The sequence below is a fragment of the Thermobia domestica genome, chromosome 11 (assembly GCF_964235325.1).
Source record: "Thermobia domestica chromosome 11, izTheDome1.hap1.1, whole genome shotgun sequence".
In the NCBI taxonomy this organism is placed as follows: domain Eukaryota; kingdom Metazoa; phylum Arthropoda; class Insecta; order Zygentoma; family Lepismatidae; genus Thermobia; species Thermobia domestica.
Window position 1 is genome coordinate 257,400,409 of NC_137464.1, and position 12,065 is coordinate 257,412,473.

A 12,065-nucleotide genomic window follows, 5' to 3' on the forward strand; every position below is an offset into this window, starting at 1 on the left:
CAGCAGATGCTAAATTGTATTAATGTTTAATGAACAAGTTATAAAACATTATGGAAAATTAATAATTAAATTTATCGTCGATTTTGAATTCATTAATTTTATTGGTTTAATTTTGGACAAAATTTGATAAATATGGTTTTAAATTTTGAAATAAGCGTATTTTAGAAATTGAGGAAATGTGAGTAATAATTATTAAAGTAAAATTAATTGAATAACGAGTATGACATTCTGATTGTAAGTGATATGATCAAATGTGATGATTTATTCTCGATTGTGACTCACTCCCGGATGCGACAATAATCCTGATGTTGATACGTGCATTTTTGTCAGTAGACCGCACATTTTTTGGCTAGCGTTCTTTAAAAGGATATTTTGTAAACCTACTAATTTTGTAGGTATGAGCGAGCCAAAAATAATTAACAATTAATAAGTGGTTAATGGTATTGAGGTGCAGGGCTGTAGTATCGAACTTCCCTCCCCCAGGCTATTCTTGTTGTCCTTTTCATATATTTATTTTCTTGAAACACCTTCTTTAGGTCTAGATACTGGCAGCCCAATTGGGGTTGGAAAATTTTACCCGATTATGACATAGCTGTAATGCGCGGAGCATTCAGCTGGGAGGGACTAGGATTTAGTGCAAGAGCGATTTATTCAAATCGTCGGGAAGTTCAGCGTTCCCGCACACTCCAGCTATGAGAAAATAGTAAGTCGGTGCCTTTTGGTCTTCGGGACCAATTCATTAACCTATATTTTTGTTTAATTAACGACTTACAACCTGTGCTGTCAACCAATGACACTCAGGATGGCACTACGTAAGGCTTAACCGCCGTTTAACCTATGTATATATTAAAATGTTTTAAGGTTTACTAGTTATGTTATGTAATGCAAATATATAGATTGATATTTTAACTATTTTGCATATTATGATATAATACGTAAAAAATGTTAATATATAGGTAAATTTTGTTTAGTTTTGAACTTTACTAGTTTATGAATAGATTTTGCATACTTAGTGAAAAAAATGTAATCAGAATTTGAACTTTGTTTATATATCGTATCATATTTACATAGTATATTCGTATAATTCCGATTATTATTCTGGAAAACAGATATTTAGAAATAAAGAAGTAGTCTTAATGTGGAAAGCATATTAAAAAAAAAGTTTGCTTTCATAGTTTTTTACAAGTTTATCTATTGCTCAACGACTCACACCAAGGGGAGAATACCTAATTTAGCTTTGTTTTGTCTTAAATAATTCATACAGGTGGAAAAATTTAATTTAATTCACTTTATTGGAGTTTTATTCATTTCGATATGAGAAAAGTATTAGTTGGAGCTTTCGCTACATAGTTCATTTGAACAGAGTGATCATGATTAACGAATTACTTTGATGTTCATCTGATTATTTTCATGTTCGAAAGTTTAAAAGGAGAGAATATCGTTTCGAATCAGCACTTGTCAATAAACTCACAGAACTATAACGAAATTTAGATTGAATTTGAGGATTTTAAGAATGGAGAATTTGAAAAATAAATAAATAAATAAATAGATAAATAAATAATGGAAAGAAATTGGTTTATTGTACAATTTAATAGTAATTAATAGATTCCATTGCTTATAGTATGTTGAGGCAATCAGATTTAAATTTATTTGGCACGTTGATATTAATAATGGTCATTAAACGAACAAAATGATTGTAGGTAAAGTATTTTGAGCTGTATACGTTTGAGTTCAACTGAATGGCAATTGAGCAGTACGAATTAATCAGGGCTATGTCTAAGATGCCAAAGGCTGTATAGAGCGGCATTCTTATATGAATTTATTGTTACGGCATACGTGTACTTTACCGTGAAACCAAAGGCCATTAGAGGGCGGTTCACGTTTGGAAATGGATACTCCTTGTTACTTCCTGAATACCTAGTTTGCTCCTAGATGAGTAGGGAAAGTGTTTAATGCGTTTAGAGGTGGATTGTATATCCCTCTTATTATGTGATAGGTGCTTGCGTTTAATGCCCGTAAAATGGAGTTGTAGTTTGCCTTTGCCAATAAGATGCTTGTTGAAAATGAGAGTAGAAAATAATTGTATCAGCCAAAAGTTATATGTTCGCCAATGTTATACAAGTTCTGTGCACTAGTGTTGATGCCCGCATACTTTTTGCAATAAATAAATAAGTAAAATAAAAGTTTACGTTTGTTGTGAGTAATGCTGATAATTAAAAAAAAAGTGAGTTGACATGTGAATCTCAAAATTATTTAAAACAAATCAGTGAATCTTTTGTTTGTTGTTTGAGCAATATGATTATTAAAACTTGATAGTATATTTGATTTTAGATTCTTTTTAGTACTTCGATATTTAATAAGCTGAAATATAGTATTTTGAATGATTAGTATGTGACTTGCAGTATATCTATTTTGTGAATTCTTGTTTTGAAAATTCTTTTGGGTTGTTAATATTTTGCATTTATGAATATACATATTAGTTGATATAACCATTTTAATGTTATATTGGATGCTTCTGCTTGATAATCAAATGTTATAAAAAATTTTTGGACAAGAAAAGTTTAAGTATTGATTAAGTTTGTTGTAAGAGGGTGCATATATACACACACCATACTACACAAAATACAGATATTAGGGATTCCGACATTATCGTTCACTCCGTTGTTAGGCTACACTTCCGAAATCGGTATATACATTTTACTATTGTTTAGTAGTTAAGTATCTTCTGTATTAATGTTTATTTGTACATTTATTTGGCTGTGTATGCTTGAATATATTGTGTGTTTAGTGAAAAATAATTGAAAGGTAAATTAAAGTACATTGAATTATAGTGAGAAGCCAATATTTGAAAAAAAAATGAATAAACAAATAAAAGGAACTATAAACTGAAAATACAAATAAGTTAATAATGAACAATTTACTAATGGTGGCATAAAAGTGGCTTTGTTTAAACAAAAGGTGGCTTGATTAGAACTTGAAGGTGGCTTAATATAAATAAAAGGTGGCTTTAAAGAACGTAATAGGTGGCTTTATCAAAGGTGGCTTGTGTCATACAGGGTGAATAACCCCACAGTTAATAAGTGAAGTGCTATATATACAGTGCAGTCCCAATACGTCGAATTTTCATAGTGAGTCCCCAACCATCTTCGATTCACATACAGTGTGTTCCCCAATATAGTGATTTTCTAATAACACTTCAGTACACTAGTGGAGTGAATTATATACAGTATAATCCCGATATATTGAATCTTTATGGTGAACTTTCAGTGATAGTCGATTTATATACAGGACGTTCCAAAATACAGTGACCCTCAAGTGACATTCCAGTATGAACTATTAACCCTTCAGTGGCCAGGGTTCTCTTCGCAAATTGAAGCAATTTGCTCGGACACTGCTCGGCCCCAATAGGTTGTCACCGTCCTACAGCTCATTTTTTGGGATTTAAAAGAAACATTGAGAAAATAAATTTATTCTGAACTTTATTAACCAACCCTCGTATAAACCCAAGTGTTCTAGAAACTCTTTTGTCATCGCTTTGGTATATCTCTTCGTCTGTGTTGGTGAACCCGAACAAGATTTTGTAACCATATATGGGCATACGTTGCAGAGACAGTGATTTCCTTTGTGAACGTTCTCTAACTCCGGAAGATCGGGAAAGTCGCAAAAGCACTTTACTTCTTGTCATTGCTCAACGTTGATTTGATTATTTAAAATGTCCGCACTTCTTCAGCCAAAGAGTGTGAACTTGGTAGTATACGTCATCATCTGGGCGCTCTAGCACCGAGAACATATACACAATAGCTGACTGAACAAAAGGGGCAGTCGCCGTGAACCAGTTCAGGAGGAACGTGTCGACGTTCGCTCCCATAAATTACGCTTTCCTAAAAGCAGCATTCAAGCTGCCGGGCTTTCTTTATACAAAAGTGATAGTTGATATTTTTTCTCAGTGATTTTTTTTATATAAGTGCACTTGTTTAATGGTACGTCAATAACGACCTTATGGAACAGAACTCATAGTTCCTATTTGGGAACTCTCATGGAAGAAGCAGCGGTAAAAAATTAACCTTGGGACTTCAACTCCAGAAACAGCGCACATCCTCAAATGCGGGACAACGAGGGAGCAGCATCAACAGGCTAGCCGAAGACACACGTGAGTCTATTAACATTTTAAGCCACCACTTTATTCAATACTAAAGCCACGCCACCATAGCGTCGTTAGTATTAAATTGTTAATAATAAATACATTAAAAATCTAAAAACATGTAATACTTGTGCTCTTATAGTGACATTATATTTCTTTTATTGAAAAGTGACTTTATCATTTGTTATATGTTTAATACTTAATTTTCTTTGTACGTGTAGCTAAACAACAAACTTTACGTTGCTTACATTTTCATTTACCATGTTCCCAGTCATCGTAAATGGAAACTGTAGGCATGGGCAAGTGATCGTATACGTCATGGTGTAACTGGGAAACACAACTAAGAAAAGGAGGAATGTATGAGAAATAAAAGTTGTTCCGAACCACGACGTAAATAACGATTACAAATGAAATGAAATCTTTAAGTTTAACGTCCCACGGTTAAGCCGGTTAGGCTAAAAGAAACGTTAATAATGAGAAATGAGTGAAATGGTGGAATAAAGAAAGTGGGAGGAAACGGGAGAACCCCAAGAAAACTCACGAGCACGGTGTTTGTCCACCACAAAACAGGAAATTCAGTTGATAACATTTGGTCGCCGTGAATTCTGTCGAGGAATTTGAAGCTTAAAATACATAAAAGGATACTCATGCCTGTTGTGCTGTATAACTGCGAAACATGGTCGCTTATTCTGAGCGAAAAACGAAGACTGAAAATATTTGAAAATAAAATCCTGAGACGAATATTCGGAACCAAGAGGAACGGGAATGTGGAATGGCGGAAACTTCATAACGAGGAACTGCATAATTGATACCGCTTACAAAACATTGTTAGGTTTATCAACTCTAGGGCGCTCAAGTGGGCAGCTCATGTAGCCAGAATGGAGGAAGAAGGTGCTTTACTGGAACAAAGCCAGTAATGCTTTTAAAGTTTTAACTGGAAATCCAATTGGGCAGCGACCATTAGGAAGAACTAGGTGTAGAGGGGAGAACAATATTAAGATAGGTCTCGCAAAAAGAGGAATATAAAGTAGAAAAAATGACATCGTTGAGTTTTACGCCTCACGGTTATGCCGGTTAGGCTAAAGAAGACGGTGATTATGAGAAATGAATGAAATGGTAGAATGAAGAAAGTGGGAGGAAACGGGAGAACCCCGAGAAAACCCACGAGCACGGTGTTTGTCCACCACAATGTCCACACGGCGCGAGCTGGGATCGAACCAGGGACTTCAAGCACCGGAGGTAAACGCTCTACCACTGAGCCACCGAGCCCCCTGAATATAAAGTAGAAATTGGATCCAGTTGGCTAAGGACAGAAGTCAATTGAGAACTTATGTGAACACGGAATAGAACCTTCTACTTCCACAGGCCATAGAGTTACTTAGCAAAGGAGGTAGTATCAGTGTATAAAGTGGTTTGTGATACATCATTCTACGCTTTTTCTGATAACTCCACGAAACTCCATAACAAGAGCAAAAGATTTTACCAAGGAAAATATACCTTTTTTCAATATTGTAGAGATGAAATATAAAAAAGACCGATTCAAACGGAAGAGGAAAACCAGACAAGTGTTGACTTCAACAGAAAGGGTAAACTTAGTAACATTAGTGATGTGCATGAGCGCGGAGGAATTTTCGGACTGAAATGAAATCTTTAAGTTTTACGTCCTACGCTTATGTCGGCTAGGCTAACGGAGACGGTGATGATGAGGAATGAATGGGATGAAATAAATGGCATTGTGGAATGAAGAAAGTGGTAGGAAACTGGAGAACCCCTAGAAACCTAAAATGAAAATGAAATCTTTGAGTTTTACGTCCCGCGGTTATGCCGGTTAGGCTAAAGGAGGCGGTGATGATGAGAAATGAATGAAATGGTGGAATGAAGAAAGTGGGAGGAAAGGGAAAAAACCCACGAGCACGGTGTTTGTCCACCACAAAGTCCACACGGCGCGAGCTGGGATCGAACCAGGGACCCCAGGCACCGGAGGTGAACACTCAACCACTGAGCGACCGCGCCCCCTAGAAAGCTTACGTACATCATGTTTGTCCACCACAAAGCTCACTTGGCGCGAGATGGAATCGAACCAAGAACCACATTCACCAGAGGAAAACGCTGTACCACTGAACCACTGCGGCTCCGTAGGAATTGTTTCAATCTTCATTTCACTATTTCTAAAAACATGAAAAAGTAACTAACTCATGCTGATATTCCAGGTTCAATATTTGTGTTCATCCGTCAAGCTAAACTAGGGGGCGCGGTGGCTCAGTGGTAGAACGTTCACCTCCTGTGCTTGGGGTCCCTGGTTCTATCCCAGCTCGCGCCGTCTGGACCTTGTGGTGGACGAACACCGTGCTCGTGGGTTTTCTCGGGGTTCTCCCGTTTCCTCCCACTTTCTTCATTCCACCATTTCATTCATTTCTGATCATCACCGTCTCCTTTAGCCTAGCCGGCATAACCGTGAGACGTGAAACTCAAAGATTTGATTTCATTTCATTCTCCGTTCAATTATTTGGCAACACTGCATTGTGAAGCCTTCGTTTCTCATTATTCAATTGTTTCTCTTCAGTCAGTGTTCGTAGTTTGACGAAAATTTCCCTAATCTACAGAAATTTCGTAGGTAAATTTAGCAAAAACGAAAAACGGGGATTTTTCGATAAAACACGAAAATCCAGGGAAATTCTCGGGCTGACTTATTGACTAATATAAATTATTATTATTATTATTATTATTATTATTATTATTATTATTATTATTATTATTATTATTATTATTATTATTATTTGTTCCTCAGAAACAAAGCAATACAATAGCAATCGTTTATGTGTTCAAAGCAGCATAATTTGCACCCGGTGTTGGTTGGTGTATTTGAATTTATTTTTGTAAAAAAAAAAAAAAAAAAAAAAAAAAATGGAGGAAAAAGTTAGAAACAGAACCAATAAGGAAATAAATGAAACAAATATAATTGGCACTTTTTAAATATAGCTAAATTAATGTTATCACGTAACTTCAGTCATAGGAATTGGACACTCAAGAAACTAGGGAAATTTTTATAAGTAAAGGGAAAATTTTGTGTCAATCGAGGGAAATTTTCTTAAGGAAATTTACGAACGTTGTCTTCAGTTTCGAAAATGAAATAAAATGAATATTTCTAAGTTTTACGTCCCGCGATTATGCCAGGTGGACTAAAGGAGACGATAATGATGAGAAATTAATGAAATGGTGGAACGAAGAAGTGGGAGGAAACGGGAAGATCCCAAGAAAACACAGGCGCACGGTATTTGTACCCCACGTCTTCAGTTTGTAGATTGAGTTTGAACTTTTATTGATGTGAACAGGAGTTCGTATGTTGTTAAAATTTCATTTTGGTCATTTTTTCAAGGCCAATCAATATGGAGTATCAAGTAGAGAAAAATGGACACCTCCAACACATTTTATTCTTATGTTAGAGTGTAATCGAGGATCTGCTGCTGCGGAAGCTACGAGAAGAATTTGTGGTGTACGGACATAAAGCAGTTGCTGAGAGGACGGCACGGAAATGGTTTTCTCGTTTCCGAGAAAGAAAATTCCACTGATGTGATGAAACCACGTTCTAGGAGACCTAATTGTAATAACAACAGCCTAAATATCGCCGGAATTGGCACAAATTATGGAATATGATCACACAACCATTGTGCTATTTGCATTCATTGGATAAGGTGGGTACGTGGGTACCTCATGTATTAAGCGACACCAACAAAAAAAAAAATCAGCGAATAACCATTTATGTTCGTCTTTGCTGGTTCGTTATCGTTCGGCTTGTGATAAGCACAAAGAATTCCTTGGGAACTCTTTCACAGGCGACGAGAAATGATGCCTCTATGTGAACTTAAAGAAGAGGAAAAAAAGAGAAACACCTCAAAAAATCATGTTGTGTGTTTGGTGCAACCAAACTGACATCAAAGGGCACGAACTTGTGCACCGCTCCAATATTTATACCCATGGTAGACCAAAGTTAAATTTTCAGTATATGATTGAATTTAACAAGGAATTTAGAACGCCCTATTCACAAATCCAGCGACTTTGGAAAAAAATTTTAGAGCCATAGAGGAAAGAACTATATATACTATATGGAATGGAAATCAACATCAAAAAGTCGAAAGTCACGAGAATATTCCGTTTAAACACGCCCTTAGAGATAATTCCAAATGTCTAGGAAATATTTTCACGGGAGACGCTTACTGCACCAAAGAGATCACGTTAAGAATTGCCATAGCTAAAGAAGCATTTAACAAAAAAAGATCACTCTTAGCTAGCAGGCTCAATATTCAGCTTAAGAAGTTGGTTAAGTGCTACATATGGAGCATTGGACTATATTGTTCAGAGATTGGACATTACGAAAGTTAGAGAAGAAATATTTAGAGAGATTTGAAATGTGTTGTTGGAGAAACATGGAGAACACAAAAATGGACAGAGAGAGCAACAAATGAAGATGTTTTAAAACGGATAGGAGAGAAGAGGGCACTTTTAGGCAGCATCCTTCATAGGAAAGTCAATTGGATTGGACACATCTTGCGAAGAAATTGTCTTCTTCACACCGCCATAGAAGGAAAGATGAAAGGGTAGCGAGGAATAGGAAGAAGAAGAACACAGCTGATTGATGATTTGAAGAATAGAAGAAAATATTAGGAGTTAAAAGAGAAAGCTGAAGATCGGAAAACATGGAAGAATCATTTCTTGAGCTAAACCTAAAATTGAAAAAAAATCCTCATTAGTCCGAGGACCTGCCGAAAGGCAGAATACTTAATAATAATAATAATAATAATAATAATAATAATAATAATAATAATAATAATAATAATAGGATAGAAATCTAACTTAAGTTTCTATTTTATTGGTTCCTTTCTTATTACTAATTTCTGAAATATTCTTACGGGTTTTTAAATAAAATAACTAACGAAAAAAGTATTGACTTTTTTCTTTATAAAATTTGTTTTGAATAACTTTGATGTTACCTTCATTTCTTGTTTGGTAAACTTTCATTGCGTCCTCAATTGCCTGTTTTGGGCTGGCATCTGACTCGACCCGATGTGACCCAATCCTTTACCTCCCTGCCGTATCAACCAACCAAAAGCGGAAACGAGATGAATACGCAAAAGTCGATGATGACGTAAACAAGCTCACCCGGCCCCTCCCCCCTTTCAACCCGCAAAAACTCATCAGCTGGCGCACTGGAGAGAGAACCTTCTCCGTAAAGAAAGAGAGAAAGACGATTCTGTGGAAAAAGTCGTGTTACCTGTGTTGTAGTGAATGCAAAAGCGTTGGTGGTGATAAAAGCTACCAAAAGACAGTCCTGAAAGCAGGTCAGTAGGCAACGAGTGCAGTGCAAATACTTCCAAAGACTGCAAATAAAAGAAACGAATATAAGAACTACTTTCTTTTAAAAAAAAATATATGAAAGCAACAAAAATGTTTAGTTCGTTCCTGTAGAAATTCTTTTCATAAGGTCTACCTATATGAAATAAATTCACACAATTCAATGTCTTCATCTTAGTGAGCAGGAACAATACAAACCATAAAGCGCTCCAATATAACTATTCTCTGTTCGGCGTAAGCTCTAAACTGCGGTATACAAAGCCACGTGAAACTAAATGTAGCTGATTTGCTGTTGACCTACAGACGCCTGTACTCCTCCGCAAAATAGTTCATATGATTTGATTATTACTTTCACTATGAAGCTCCACATAAAACTACTAAATTAATATAAATGACAAAAATATAATGTAGATTATCTAATAATACTGCAATCGAGTGTGGTTAATGAAACAATAAAAATAAACACTAAGCATGCGCAGTAATTATGGCGCCAATTCAACTGTCAAGGCGTCCTCTGCTTTTAAAGTCTCAAAGATGGCTGCCATGAATCCCGGTTCCGCGAGTGTTGTGCTGAAACACCAACAAGATAAACCTTTACTCACTAAGCAACAATTGTTTACCAGCGAAATTCAATTTTTTTTTATTTTTTATTTTTTGAGTTTTTCCTTTCTTTTCTGCTGCTGCTGTAAGTATCTGGACAACACGAGACAGTATTGTCAAAATACACATGTACAATTTGCTCCTCCCCGTGGGGAGTGGTAGTGATACATTACTAGCCAATCGTATTTGTGACAAGCGGAAGGATACAAATATTTTGTTTATCGGAGTTTAGAGCTTGCACTGAACAGGGAATAGCTTGTAGCAGTTAGCGCTCATGCTTTTACTTCGACTAGTTCCGTTGTAGCTTAATATCCCTCTTCGGAACTGTATGAGATGTCACTTCCTGTTCAGATCTTTCAGTTTAACCTTCCACGTTTATGCTCGTTTCGAAATCTTTGAAGTTTTACGTCTCACAATTATACCGGCTAGGCTAAAGGACACGGTGGTGATGAGAAATGAATGAAATTGTAGAATGAAGAAAGTGGGAGGAAACGGGAGAACCTTGAGAAAGCCCGCGCACACGGTATTTGTCTACCATAAAACTAGACTGGCGCGAGCTGGAATCGAACCAAGGACCCCATGCACCAGAGGCAAACGCTCTACCACTGAACCACCGCGCCCCCTTGTGTTCGTTTCGCTAATGGAAACGATAATAAATGCAAGTGAATGATGATGGAAGAATTGCTGGAATGTTAGTGTGGGAGAACCTTGAGAAAACCCACAGACACTACATTTTGTCCACCACAAACTCACTTGGGAGGGAATCAAACCAAAGACCTCATGCTCTTTCTGTTTAAAGTAGGATTCGACCCACCTTTCGTGTTCGTATCCAAAGCAAGAAGTGAAATCGGGAAATGAACTCAAAACCACGCATGTTATGATGTTTCTATTGCAAATTGTTTCTCTGAAACATAATAGGTAAAAAAAAAAAAGCTAATGTTTGAAGACTCATTTTCTTTGTTCTATCCAAGTGTCAGTAACCCTCATCGAAACTTCTTCTTCACAGATCCAGTTTACGTTGTATGGTGTCGTATTCGATAAGGAGTCTACCGCTGAACAGAACAACCTGAGTTCGATTCCTCAGTTCTAATCTTGAATAAATGCAGCTCTTGGGGTTTCGAGAGATGGCGAAACGATACATGTGTTTTAATTCGTCCCTGAGTACCTTAGACTAATGATCTCACAACCACCCGTTGGTTACACCTGCATTACTGATACATGTTGAGTTTCTCCACGTTGAAATTCTAGCACTTGGAGGTAATTGATCAGAATGCGCCTGATTGGCCGGAAAACCAAGGTTTTCTTCCCAATCTATCAGTGGTTGAAACGATCTGTAGTGATATTTACCAAAAGTCATCAGCAGATATCCCGCCATCGAAGTCCTGAATGTCTACCAGTTAGATTTCCTAAAACCGTGATGAAGCAAACCTTCAACCCCTGATGACTTTTTAAAAAATGGTGGTGGAAGTTTTTTTTTAAAAAAAAAAAGTTTGGACACGTGTCCAAGGGCGCCGATTTCTCTGTAAATTTAGGAGGGGAGCTTTCAGATGCAGAAAGCATATATGACGATTTTAAGACAAACTGCATTCAAATTATGCCAAATATTGTAAATTTACAAATACAATGAGGGGGTCCACATAAACTTTGGGGGGCCTGGGCCCCCTCGGCCCCCCAGGATCGGCGCCCTTGCACCTGTCCGCCTATAAATTCAGGTATATGTTTGGTACTCTATTCTGGGCAAAACTGTTAAATCCGCTTTACTTCCCTTGGCATACATATTTTTTTCGAAAGGTTTTGTTCATTGCTTTCGCAACAAAAGAAGTTTTCTCACCTCTTACGTTCCTAGATATAGTAACATGTTGGTTGCATATGAGTACAAACAGTTATGGGAAACGGATGAACGAAAAAAGATAACTGTTTACAGGATTTTTTGTTCATTACTCAGATTTATTTCAGGATGATTCAGTCATACTTT

The 12,065-nt window shown here is 36.7% G+C and overlaps 1 protein-coding gene and 1 non-coding gene across 2 annotated transcripts in view; one reads left to right on the forward strand and one right to left on the reverse strand.

Annotated features, from left to right (window-relative positions):
* Gyc32E (Guanylyl cyclase at 32E) overlaps window positions 1–12,065 on the forward strand; it is a 423,433-nt gene that overhangs the window by 47,784 nt on the left and 363,584 nt on the right. The gene's annotated exons all lie outside the window — the stretch shown is intronic.
* TRNAQ-CUG (transfer RNA glutamine (anticodon CUG)) lies at window positions 10,639–10,710 on the reverse strand. Its single transcript has one exon. It is a non-coding gene; the product is annotated as a tRNA-Gln (tRNA).